General features: G+C 36.6%; 1 pseudogene; it reads right to left on the minus strand.

Moving 5' to 3' along the window:
* Nucleotides 1-13,884: 13,884 nt before the first annotated feature.
* Nucleotides 13,885-13,980, minus strand: LOC140618900 (U6 spliceosomal RNA; annotated as a pseudogene).
* Nucleotides 13,981-14,561: the final 581 nt, after the last annotated feature.

Raw genomic sequence — 14,561 nt, forward strand, 5'->3', positions numbered from 1 at the left:
AGCACTGGGTGTTATATGTAAGTGATGGATCACTAAATTCTGTGCCTGAAACCAACCTTACAATATTTGATAACTAACTGGAATTTAAATAAAAACTTGAAGTTTAAAAAGAGAGAGCCAAAAAGGTGAGTTAAGCAATTAGTTACCACTGTGGTTGACTAGAGCATAATCCTGTGGGAAACTCTGGCAGCCAGTGTATGAAACAAGCCTCAGAATTATCCTTGAGAATGAAAGGAGCTACAGTATTTATCTGCCACCTACCCAGGCAATAGTTGATAGATGATCATGAATGAAATGAGCTCAGAGTGAGCTCATAATTCCTTCTTGTTTCTGAATTGCTCTGTACAGGGGTATTTCACATACAATCAACCATGCTTTGAGGATAACTGCCAATTACAGGCTCATGTACATGAAAATGTAAATGCCAAAAGGGTCCAAGGAAAGTTGCATCAGATATGACTAGATTATGCAAGAGAGGAAAGGTGTTTCTTAAGGCAGTGAGTGGACATTTGTAGGCAAATACTGCTGAACAGTTGAGTAAGATAAGGGCAGAAGTGTCCACTGTGTTTAATATGATGATTGTCACTGGTAAACATGAGAGGAGAAGTTTCACAGTGGTAGGGAAAAAAGTAACAAAAGTGAAGTTGGTGAAATGTGAATGAGAAAAGTCAAAGTAGCACCTGGAGACAAAACTCTTACAAAGTTTAGTGTAAGGAAGAGCAGAGAAATAGAAAGATTCTTGGAGGATAATACAAAGCCAAGTGAGCATTTTTCAGGCATGTTTTGAAGAATGGGAAATAACAGAGCATGTTTGAAGGCACTTTAGAAACCAGTAGAAAGGGAAAAATTAATGTAGAATAGGGAAATGAGACAATGGAGGGGCATAGTCCTTCACAGTTGTCAAGGATCCAAATCACATTGGGCAGATTGAAACACAGAAGGCACACATCCTTAGTTATGTCAAGAGGGAAGGAGAAGATGAATGCAAAGGCATATTGGTATGAATGTTGATCATAGTAAAAAGAAAAAGTTCTATTTTAATTTTTTGCTATTTGTTTATTCATTTTTTTTAGATTCCACATATGAGTGAAGTAATATAGTACTTGTGTTTCTCAGTCTGACTTATTTCACTTAGCAAAATACCCTCTCATCTATGTTGTTGTGAATGGCATAATCTTGTCCTTTTTAATGGCTGCATAATATTATATATATATATAATATATATATAACGTATACGTATCACATCTTTCTTATCTATTTGTCTATTATTGGACACTTGGGTTGCTTCCATATCTTGGCTATTGTGAAGAATGCTACAATAAACATGGGGTGCATATATCTTTTCATATTAGTGTTTTCATTTTCTTTGGGTAAATACTCAGAAGTAGAATTATTAAAGCATATGGTGTTTCTATTTTTAATCTTTTGAGGAACCTCCATACTGTTTTCCAAGTTTCTGCCTAATATACATTCCTATCAACAGTGCACAAGGGTTCCTTTTTCTCCACATCCTCACCAAGGCTTATTTGTCTTTTTAATTTTAGCCATTCTGACAGGTGTAAGGTGATATTATGGTTTTGATTTGCATTTCCCTGATGATTGGTGATGTGAGGCATCTTTTCATGTGACTCTTTGAATTTTTAAAATCTTGACATGTGGGATAAAGTCATAGGCTGGGAGGGAGAAGCACATAGAGAAGCAGAGCAGGAGAATTAAAGAGAAAGAAAGGTCAGTACCAAATAGCTGTCTAGGAAAGAGGAAAGATGAGCTCACAAAAGAAATACAGTAGGATTTCTAAGCAATGTGATAATTCATTTGTAGGATATAGATATGAATGTAAAATGAAACTAGCTTGCTCCATTGTATGATCATTTATCAAGAAAGCAAACATGATCATCTTTCTCAGAAAATTGCCTGCAAAGTAAAAGGCTAGTGTATTCTAAGCAGAGAATGCAGCTAGAGCAAAGGTTCTATATTAGGGGGTAGCCTGGTATATATTAGAAAGGGGAAGTAATTCTCAAAACAATCTTTTCTGGATTTAATTTGATAATGTATAAAAAAGCACCTTTCATGGGTTGACATATATAAAGCTCACAATAATTTGTCTTCTATTGCCTCCCCTGGGCCAAGAAGTTTATTCCACTTCTTTAATGATTGATTCTCTTACTATTTACTGGCTTAAATTTACTTTGCTCATGTTAGAATTTTCTGTAAGTTTCAAATGTAGACATTCCACTTTTTTCATTCAAGATACCACTTCTTCCTTCCTTACTTCTACAAAGATTATTTCTCAATTTTTCTTTTCCTCCAGAATATCTGTTCTTGGCAGCTCCTCATTCAACAAAGTTTGCGCCCCTAACTATGGTACAGACTTCATTCTAGGCCCTTAAAGTACATTTGTGAACTAAGCAGACAAAGTCACATGGATCTTACTTTCCACCAGGGTAAGACAGACAATGAAAAACAAGTAAATTGTCTTATATGTGAGAAGGTGATAAGTGGTTTGCAGAAATAAGAGAGAATCTAAAAAAAAAAAAAATAATAAAATAAAATAAAAAAAAATAAAAAAATAAAAAAAATAAAAAGAGAGAGAATCTATTTGGAGTGTCATGTGGGCAGATTGCAGTTTCTTTCTTTCTTTCCTTCTTTCCTTCCCTCCCTCCCTTCTTCTTTCTTTTCTTTCTTGGTTAAAGATTTACTTACTTACTTACTTACTTACTTACTTACTTACTTACTTACTTACTTAAGAGAGAGAGAGAGAATATAGGCAGGAGGGGCAGAGGGAGAGGGAGAATCTCAAGCAGACTCTACTGAGTGCAGAACCCAAGGCAGGTCTTGATCTCATGACCCTGAGATCATGATCTGAGCCAAAACCAATAATTAGATGCTTAACTGACTGTGCTGCCCAGACATCCCTAGATTGCACCTTCTTAAACAGCAGTTATCATAGGGCTTGAAAGAAGGTGACAATTAAACAATGACTTAAAAGAGTATAGGAATTAACCACACTAGTACCTGGGGCAAGTGCAGTCTAAGCAGAGGAAACAGAACGCTGGGTTAAGCAAGCCAGGCATGCTTGAGGAAGAGCATCAAAACCAATGTGGCTCTACTGAGATGAGCAAAGACTAGAATAGGAGAAGATGAGGTGAGAGAGGTCATAAGGGACAGATCATGGAGAGCAGGTGTGCTGCTCTTGGGACCCTGGTTATTGTTATGAGTGAAGAGGGAGCCATTGCAGAGTCTGAGCAGAAGAGGTACATAATCTGACTTCCAGAGGGAGTGAATCATGCTGTCTGCTGTCTTGATGGCAGATTGCAGGAGGCAAGTGTAGAAGGACAGATCACTGTGAGGAGCCTATAGCAGTAGGAGGTGACAAATGGTAGTGACTTGAATCAGAGTGGTAGGAGTGGAGGTGGTGAGATCAGTTGACTCTGGACATAATTTGAAGGAGATTTCTTGATAGATATAGATGTCACCGCTAAAAATATGAAAGAGGGGATCCCTGGGTGGCGCAGCGGTTTGGCGCCTGCCTTTGGCCCGGGGCGCGATCCTGGAGACCCAGGATCGAATCCCACATCGGGCTCCCGGTGCATGGAGCCTGCTTCTCCCTCTCCCTGTGTCTCTGCCTCTCTCTCTCTCTGTGTGTGACTATCATAAATAAATAAAAATTAAAAAAAAATATGAAAGAGAATTTTAAGAATGTGGCTCAAGCAATGCAATGATGGCAATTGGGAATAATCTATAATTGAATGTATTTTTGTTTCGAATGATAGCAGTCATTTTTTTCAAAGCTCTCCAGTCTGGAATTATGCTGTTAAAACGTGTGCCCTCCATCACTAATATCTCAAAATCATGAACCTAAAAAATATGAATAACAACTGTATTATTTCAGACACATAAGCCATTTGCCAAAACATTATCCATCTCTCTAATACATACCAGATGCAGAATCAGAAACCATCAACTTAAATATAGCTATTGACATTGATGGATAGCTTGGGTTGGCAAAAGTTACTTTACAAAACCACCAGATGGTGTCTCATTCGAAAATACAGAATAAACCCAAATACATTAAAGAGTTATATTTCAAAATAGAACCTATAAGGGAAAATCTACAAATCAACAGGAATAAAAACTACCCCCCCAAAAAAACTACCCCCAAAAAAGGAAAAAATAGTCATAGCTACGCAATTTGTAGAAAAATTAAAAATACACAATAAATACATATCTGAAGTTTGACTTCTTTATACTGAATGATATAGAAACAATGATATCTTTAAATACTATCTTTCATGTAAAAAAATTGATTTATACCTAAGAACAGTTATATAGAATATAACTCATGTGTATAACATAAATGCACTTAGCAAAAATAATGACATAAATGTCCAATTATCAAATTGAATAATTTGCAGAGCATCCATTCATTGAAATTTTATGTAATTATTGAAAATTCAGTTGTTGGAAAATATTTAATATATGGGAAAATACTAATAACATAATAGAAAATTTAAAGTAGGCTACACATTTTTATTTACGTGGTATCCAAGGAATTTGAGGAAGAGGAACAGAACAAAACTCTTTGTTTATTTCTTTATTATTTAAAAACCTTTCAAAATGTTGGCAAAATAGTTCATAATCAAATTCACCTATCCTCTATAAGTTCTATGCATCTTTTAATAATAATAAGTAAATTTCTATATTGATAAGAAATCTCTAAGACAGGTAGTATCTTAGAGAAGAATCCACATGGTTCATTTACGTTGAGTTTTAAAAAATCTAATGTATATATATATGTGTGTGTGTGTGTGTGTGTAGTATCCTACAAGTAATTGGTATGATTGATTGAGGGATTCTGAAAGGAAAATTGAAGAAATGTTATTCTAGGGTTAAGAGAGTATTTTCCCTTAAACTCATGTAAACCTATCAAGCGTTTGATACTTTGTATCAATTACAAGTACTATTTTTCAATAAAAAGTAGATAATTTCTCAAAGTAGCATTACTAAAAATCAGGAATAAGCTCATTCTTGTTGATCTAATACCAGGAGCTTACTATTTCACTGGTTAACACTGGTTAGTGAGAGACAGAAAGCGCTGCTCAGAGGATTGAGGAAATTCTTGCCTTTGGAGAAATGTCTCAGAAGATACCCCAGCATGATAGGTGCCTCCAAAAGAGTCTTAAGAGTGTTGGGGACGTGGAGTTGCCATGAGAGCATTTCTCGCCTTTTTATTGGCCCAAGGCTTTTCCTGTCCCTCTTTTCCTGTCAAGACACCTGAAAGCTCAAGGTCAGTACTTCATCCTAGTTCCATTATCTCTACATTTTAGGGTCCCATTACCTTTGGTCACCAGATTTAGGGACCCACATATAATGAAAGTCAACATCAGGAGATTCATGGCTTCTGGCAGAGAGGAAGCTCTGTGTCCCAAGGAATCCAGAGCAGTTTGCCCAGCTAGGAGTATAAATAGTCACCTTTACTTGCCTATCATGGGTGACGAACCAGAGATGGGAGAATGCCATGCCATCCAGATCACCAAACCATTAACTTGCACCACTGAGTGTGCATGACAAAATACTCTGTTCTAGAAATTATTAAAGGAAACTGAGGCTTCGTGAAATGAATTATAATCCTGAGGAAGTGTAGGGTCTGATGGGAAGTAACAACTCCCAAAGGAAATTTTTCTCCTTAACCCTAGATGGGGCCAATTACTTCTCCTCTATAAATATACACCAGTACTACAAATACACACCAGTGATAGCAGAATGGTACATAAAGATATTTTAGACCAATTAGCTTTTGACTTCCAGTAGAGTATCCTCTGCTCCATCTGAATGATTGCCAAATCCACTTTGGTTAATTTTTGTATAAGTTATGGAGTTCAGTTTGAGATGAATGTTTTTTTTACTGTGGATATTCAATTTTTGCAGTAACAATTTATTGAAAATACTATCCTTCCTCCATTGAATTGCCTTGGCATATCTGTCAAAAATTAGTTGCCCATACTTGACTTTGTATTATATTCCATTGATTATGTGTCTATTCCTCTGCCAAAACAACACACTCTTGATTATTATAGCTATATAATGTCTTGAAATAGTGCAGTGATTCTTCCTGCTTTATTCTTTTTAACCTTTTTTTTATCTATACCAGTTCCTTTGCCTTTCAATAAAAATTGTAGAATAGTCTTATGTATATCTACAAAAGATCTTACTTGAGATTCTGACAGCAATTGAGTTAAAACTGTGTATTAGTGGGGGAGAAATGACTTCTTTGTTATCTTGAGTCTTCTAATACATCCATATACTCCTACACCATTTCATTTAAGTGTTTTTAAATTTCTTTCATCACTTGAAGTTTTTAGAATACAAGGCTTAAAATATTTTTCAATTTATATCTAAGTATATTATGAGTGATTTTAGTAATTTTATACTTTTAATTCCAATATGCACATATCCTCACTAGTGTACAGAGGACAATTCATTTTTATGTGTTGATTTTTGATACCAAACACTCTGTTCAACTCAGTTATTAGTTCTAGAAGATTTTTTTTTGTAGATCCTTGATCCTTTCTACATAAACTGTCACATCAACTGTAAATGGGGAGAATTTTATTTTCTTCCTTTCCAAAGTCTATTTATTTCCTTTTCTTGTCTTATTACGTGGAGTAGAATTTTCAGAATACATTAAATAAGAGAGGTTAGAGTGAATATCCTTGTACTTCTGTGATCTTAGAGGTGGGTATTCATTCTCTTACATTAATATGACATTAGCTATAAGTATTTCGTAGATTTTTTTTATCAAGTTGAGAAAGTTTCCCTACATTCTTAGTTTTCTAAGAGTTTCTATTATGAATGCATTTGAAACTTATTCAAATGTTATTTATACATCAACTGGTTGGATCATATTTTTCTCAGTTAGTCTGTTAATTTGCTAGGTGACATTGATAATTTTCAAATATTTAACCACCTTTCTTTCTGCAACAAATCCCACCTGGTCACGACTTTAATTCTTTTTGTGTATTGCCCAATTCCATTTGTCAATACTTTCTAAATTTAAATAATTGTAGATTCACATGTACTTGTAAGATATAATTTAGAAAAAAAATTAAACATTTAAAAAAGAAATAATTTAGAGCAGTCCTATATACCTTTTATTTTGTGTCCCCTAATAGTCATAGCTTGCCAACCTATCAACAGGATGCAATATCAACAACGAGGATGTTGGCATTGATATATTCCACCAATCTTATTCTGATTCCCCAGTTTTGTTTGTAATTATTTGTGTGTGCATGTGTGTGTCTTGATGAGGTGTGTGCATACAGTTCCGTACAACTGTATCACATGTAGGTTTGCTTACCTACCACTCAAGATACACAGTTCCATCATCACAAGAGTCCCACTTTTAGTTTACTTTGGCCTTGCCAAAAGTCAGTTGAGCATATTTGTATGATCTATTTCCAAGTTCTGTAATTTGGTCTACTAGGCATTTATCCCTCCACTAATACCACACAGCTGTACCTAAGCCTTGATAGCCACTTCATTCTCTGTCAAGATGGTTTTAATTACTCTAGGGCTGATGTTCTTTTTTTTTTTTAAAGATTTTATTTATTTATTCATGAGAGACACAGATGTGAGAGAGGCAGAGACATAGGCAGAGGGAGAAGCAGGCTCCCCACAGGGAGCCTGATGTGGGACACAACCCCAGGACCCCGGGATCAAGACCTGAGCCAAAGGCAGACACTCAACCACTGAGCCACCCAGGTGCCCAGGGCTAATGTTCTTATATATCAATTTTATAATAAGCTTGTCCATGTCTAGAAAGATCTTTCAGAAATTAGTTAAGAATTTCATTAAACCTATAGATCAATGTTAAGTCTTCCAATCCACAAACACAGTCTGACTCACTATATGTTTAGGTCTTCTATGCTTCCATCAGAATTTTTAAATTTTCAGTATTCAGATTCTAAATATGTTTTGTTAAATGTGTATCTAAGTATTTCATTTACTTTGTGGGTGATTTGTGCTGCTTTATAACTCCAATTTCCATAAGTATATTCCTAATATATAGAAATGTAATTTAGTGAACAGATGTTTATTTGGGCAGTTAGAATTGCAATTCAAGAGTCACACATTCAAGTAGAAATCTGAACTGACTAGCGAGTTCAGCTGTGTTGCAGGATAAAAGATGAGACACAAAAGAATTCAGAGGAGGAAGATAGAGAGCATGAGGAGGGAGGAGAGGTAGAGGGACAAGCACACTCCCCACTGAGTGGGGAACCCAATGTGGGGCTTGATCCTGGGACTCTGGAATCAACACTTGAGCCAGAGGCAGATGTTTAACCAACTGAGCCACCCAGGCACCCCTAAAGATTTGTTTGTTTATTTATTTATTGAGTGAGTGAGTGAGTGAGTGAGTGAGATGTGGGGAGAGAAGAAGGAAAGGGAGAGAGAATCTCAAGCAGACTGCGTGCTGAGCTGGGAGTTCCTCATGGGGCTTGATCACATGACCCTGAGATCATGAACTGAGCCAAAATCAACAGTGGTTCACTCAACTAACTGAGTCACCCAGGTGCCCCACATTGATTGATTTTTTGAGTATTAGCCAGTCTTGCATACCTGAAATAAATTACTTTTGGTCCTGGTGTATAATGTTTCATACATTGCTGGATTCTATTTGTGAATATTTTACTGAGATATTTACATGAAAGTTCCTGAGGGCATCTGGTCTGTGGTTTTCATTTTTCATAATGTCTTCATCTAGTTTTACTATTAGGGTAATGCTGACGTCACAAAATGAGTTAGGAAGCATTTCTTCCTCTTCTACTTTCTGAGGGAAGTTGTGTGGTATGGGCATTCAGTCTTTGTATGTACAAGAATCCCTCACTTTTTGAAAGTTTGGGTTACATCACTTTGCTTTTATGAGAGACCTACATTAGTACTTGTTTTTGCTAACTGAAACAAATCTGAAGAGGATCTTTGCTTTTACAAAGAAGGTGAAAAGAAAATCCAGTTCAGTGTTTGTTTTGCAGTAACAATGGCACTCAGTTCAGTGTTTGTGCATCCATTAGCAAGCTATGTCCCAAGTTATCAGAAAGCCTAAAGAAAGATTATTTTGGGGTCTGAAAATATTCAACAAAATTTCCATATAGATTAATGGTAATTGCTTCTTTGCTTTATGCCATTTTGGCTTACAAAAGATTTCATAGAAATGCTCTATGGATAGTGGGGGAAACCTCTACTGGGTAGAATTCTCCCATGAAACCATTTTGGCCTGGAGATTTCTGTTTCAAAGCTTTTGAATTACAAATTCAATTTCTTTAATGGTTACAGAACTATTCAGATTGTCTATTTCATCAAGATTGAGTTTAAATCATTTTTGGTTTTTGAAGAATTGGCCAATTTCTTCTAAGTTGTAAAATTTTTGAGTGAAATATTTCTTATAGTTTTTCCTCCTTATCTTTTTAAAAGGCTGTAGGATCTTAATGATATCCATTGTTTCATTGTGGATACTGATGGTTTCTGAATTGTTTCTTTTTATCTTTATCAATTTTGAAATTTGATTTAGCGATTTTATAGTTTTTTTTTAAGAGAATCAGCTGTTTGTTTAATTCCTTCTTTCTATTGTTTTCTGTTTTCAATTTTATTTTTCTCCTGCTGCTGCCCTTATTGCTTCCTTTGGGTTGATTTTGCTCTTCTTTCTCTAGTTTTGAGATAAGGTCTTAGATTATTGAGATCTTTCTTCTCTTTAATCATAAGCATTTAGTGCTACAAGCTTCCTTCTAATTACCCACATATTCTGATATGACCTATTAGGAAGAAATGTGAAACACGAAAACATGTGAAAATGTGTCTTATACAAATTAGGGTTTTATTCTTCTCATATGATATAATGTCAGGGAATGTTAAGAGCTTCACAGTGACATCAAGCACCAGGCAACATCTTTCCTTCTTTTCACACATTCCTAGCTTGTGCTTTTGGCCCATAGTTATAAGATGGCTGCATCACCTCCAGCATTATGAGCATGCTTCAAACAGAAGGGAGTAGTGTCCAGGAAAAAGCAAATGGGTACATGCCACTTGCATCCTTGCCCCACCACTTTGAAGTATCTTACAAGATAGCTCACCAAAAATATTCTGCTTAACGTCACTGGCCATAATTGCACCACATTTCACCACTGTGTGCTTGCCAGATTTGGGGAAGTTGTTCACTTGGGCATGCTGCTGCACCTAAACTATCATTCAGACACAGTATGTTGTACTAAGTGAAGAAGCAGAAATGCCCAGAGCACACTGAGTTCTTCAAGAAAGACGGCACCCTTGCAGGGCCAAACTAATGACCCCTTTCTTGGAACATCAAGACCTAATTGTGCTGGCAGCCCGCAGGCATACCCCAAGCTTTGTGGAACATCACAGAGGGCCAGGTGAGGAACTGCCTGTTCAGACCACCATCCATGAGAGGAGCAGGCTAGAGATGTGGCAGACAGAAGAGCTCTGTTGACAGGTGATCAGTGCCACTAATGGCGATTTAAGCCAGCTGAAGAATGTTGGCAACTGATACCAGCCTACAGCCCCTGGAACGCACAGGGGCTTCTCAGAAAGCCTGCCATTTGAGGACACAGTATGTGGCCAGGCAACACTCTTGGTGACAAAGTATCAGTGTCAGAATACTTTCATGCGAGTTGCTTATTGCCTTGCTCACTACTTTGACTTCAGTTACCACCTAGGTTCCTTTTTGTTTGTTCACTTTTGATTTAGCAATTAATTCACATAGATAGGCTCACTAGCTTCCAAGTCAGAAAGTGATGACCTGATTTACATGCAAAGATATCTTAAGAAAAATGTAAAAACATACATGTCCTCAACAGATCATCTTACATATGTTTCAGAAAACAAATGCCACAAAATAAAATGATACATATAGTAAATGAGTGTGTACCTCACTTATTATATCTTGTCACTTGACCTTATTCTTCCTTCTACAATGTGAACTCATTTCTTGCTAAACAGGCTACACAGATGTCACCCTAGAATTTTTATTATTAAATTCCTGAGTTGGCATAAATATTCTTGCATGCCATATTTTCATATTTTAAAAAATTACTCCATTTTTCTGCTGAAGTACCTTTTATAAAGAGAATAAGAGCAGTAAACTTCAGTGCCATGCATTCCAACAAATATATGTTTTTCTATCTTCATAGCTAAACATCTTAAATCAAAAGCTTAATGAGGATAGGCTCAAACACATAAAAATTGCTTACAATCAAAATTTCTATTATATATATTAATTATGAATAGAAAATCTAGGATGACTGTATTTTGAGAAAAAGCTTCAATTTGACAGTGAATATATGAAAACCATTAGGCTCTCACAGTCAGTATCTAGCTAGTGGCAATGGTGAGACTTCAAGACTTACTTCCTCGGAGAAGGACAATCATAATATGGTTTCACTCGTACGGGGAATATAAAAAATAGTAAAAGGGATTAAAGGGGAAAGGAGAGAAAATGAGTGGGAAATATCAGAGAGAGTCACAGAACATGCAAGACTCCTAACTCTGAGAAATTAACAGGGGGTAGTGGAAAGGGAGGTGGGCAGGGTGATGGGGTGACTGGGTGACGGGCACTGAGGGAGGCACTTGACAGGATGAGCCCTGGGTATTATACTATATGTAAAAGAATAATTAAAAAAAGGACTTACTTCCTAACAAAGGTCTAGTCTCTAGGGAGAAAGAATCTGATGGAGGGGAATTCTGAGACTTTATCCCAGGCAATAGAAAGGCATCTTGCTCACTCCAACTTGTTCTAAATTTATTTCATCTAGAGTAACAAAATAGACAATAGAAAAGAGTTCTTCAAGGAAATATATTGGGGATACTGCACTCAGGGAAGAAAGCAGTGGATAGAAAAAACACTATATCCTGGAAAAAGGGACAGGAACACTGGTAAAGGTCATATCCCTGAGACCCAACCTCAGTAAAAGTCTGGGACAAAGTCAGAAAAAATTTAAATCTTTTTCCCTCCCCCTCAGTGTACCGATGTACCAAAAAAGCTTCAGGATACTGACAGTGGATTTCAGCTGAAAGGGCTGAACAGACACTGTAGGTATTTCTAAGTAGACTTACATAATTTTGAAAAGGTATAATGAAAACTCTAAGTCAAGCACTTAAGAATTGTAAAAATAAGTTTAAATGATGTGCCAAGAGACAGAGAAAGAAAATGGAACCATGCAGAACAATAAGCTACTTGCATGAAAGTATTCTGACACTGATACTTTGTCACCAACACTAAGAGTGTTGCCTGGCCACATACTGTGTCCTCAAATGGCAGGCTTTCTGAGAAGCCCCTGTGCGTTCCAGGGGCTGTAGGCTGGTATCAGTTGCCAACATTCTTCAGCTGGCTTAAATCGCCATTAGTGGCACTGATCACCTGTCAACAGAGCTCTTCTGTCTGCCACATCTCTAGCCTGCTCCTCTCATGGATGGTGGTCTGAACAGGCAGTTCCTCACCTGGCCCTCTGTGATGTTCCACAAAGCTTGGGGTATGCCTGCGGGCTGCCAGCACAATTAGGTCTTGATGTTCCAAGAAAGGGGTCATTAGTTTGGCCCTGCAAGGGTGCCGTCTTTCTTGAAGAACTCAGTGTGCTCTGGGCATTTCTGCTTCTTCACTTAGTACAACATACTGTGTCTGAATGATAGTTTAGGTGCAGCAGCATGCCCAAGTGAACAACTTCCCCAAATCTGGCAAGCACACAGTGGTGAAATGTGGTGCAATTATGGCCAGTGACGTTAAGCAGAATATTTTTGGTGAGCTATCTTGTAAGATACTTCAAAGTGGTGGGGCAAGGATGCAAGTGGCATGTACCCATTTGCTTTTTCCTGGACACTACTCCCTTCTGTTTGAAGCATGCTCATAATGCTGGAGGTGATGCAGCCATCTTATAACTATGGGCCAAAAGCACAAGCTAGGAATGAGTGGTCCAAGTCTCAAGTATTCAAAGACCTATTATTAGGCAGGATATTTTAAGAGCTCATAAGTTAAACATGTGCCAGAGGCTGCTCAAGGACCCATTCTCATGATTCTGGGAATGTAGAGTTGTGATAACCACAAGTCTGCTAAATTAAACCTTTACTGCATAGTCCACACCCACAGTTCTTGGCCTAAGCTCTCTTACTGCAAAACAATCATATATATCTGAGTGTCTACATTTAGTGTAGCATCTATATAATAATTTTAGCAATAATATTAGTATGTATATTCTTAACATTTAAAGGAGGCAGTGTGGGCTACAGAAAGACTTCAAGAAACAACTTATGTACTCTAGAAGTCCATTACATACATTTTTATATTTTTGTACCAGTTTCATTACTTGTGTCTGCCTTGGTTTACCACTTTACCTTATGATAAATGTGTGCAGAACTATTTAGTATAGAAATTAGTTGATGGTTGGAGAAAGCCGTGAGCAACAATCACTTTTACAGTTGCCATAAGAAGAATAGGATGCTTAGGAATAAATTTGACCTAGGAGATGAAAGACCTATATGCTGAAAACTATAAAACATTGATGAAAGAAAGTAAAGAAGACAGAAATAAATGGAAAGATATCCGGTGTTCACAAACGGAAGATAAATCTTGTTAAATTGTGCAACCACTATGGAAAACAGCGTGGAAGTTTCTCCATACTGTTAAATTAAAAATACCACTGCCATATAATCCAGAAATCCCACGGCTAGATATCTATCTGGATGAAATGAAATCACTCTCTTGAAGAGATATTTGCATTCCTGTGTTCATCACAGTATTTATCACAATAGCCAAGGTATAGAAATAACCCAAGTATCTGGTGATGTAGTATAGGTAAAGAAAATGTATGTATGTTAAGTGGAATGATAATCAGAACTTTCTTCATGAATTTGCATGTCATCCTTGCACAAGGCCCTGCTAATCTCTGTATCGTTATTTTAGTCTATGTGCTGCTAAAGCAACCCCAGTAATCAGCTTTTTAAAAGGAAGGAAATCCTGCCATTTTTTTTTTACAACATGTATGAACCTATAAGACATTATGCTAGGTGATATAAGCCAGATAGAAAAAGAAGAATACTACATGATCTTATTTACATTGGAATCTCAATAGTCAAACTCATAGAAGCAGAGAATAGGCAGTGATTGCCAGGGGCTGTATGGAAGGGGAAATGGAGAGATGGTGTCAAGAGGTACAAGATTTTAGTTATGCAAAATGAATGAATTCTGAAGATCTGTTGTACAATAATGTGACTGTAAGTTAACAGCGTTGTATTATATACTTCAAATTTGCTAAGGAAGTATATCTTTAAATGTGTCCACCACGCACACATAAAAAGATAAAAAAAGAAGACAGTAACTATGTGTGGTAGAATTTTGAAGAATGAAAAGGATTAAAAGAAGCCATACACTGAAAGATATTATTTGCAAACTACATATTCAACAAAGAACTCAAATAAAGTACATAAACAACTCTTAACATTTAATAGTTAAAAACAAATATTCCATTATTCTTGAGTAAATACCCAGAAGTGGAATTGCTGGG

The sequence above is a fragment of the Canis lupus genome, chromosome 26 (genome assembly GCF_048164855.1).
Source record: "Canis lupus baileyi chromosome 26, mCanLup2.hap1, whole genome shotgun sequence".
Lineage (NCBI taxonomy): Eukaryota > Metazoa > Chordata > Mammalia > Carnivora > Canidae > Canis > Canis lupus.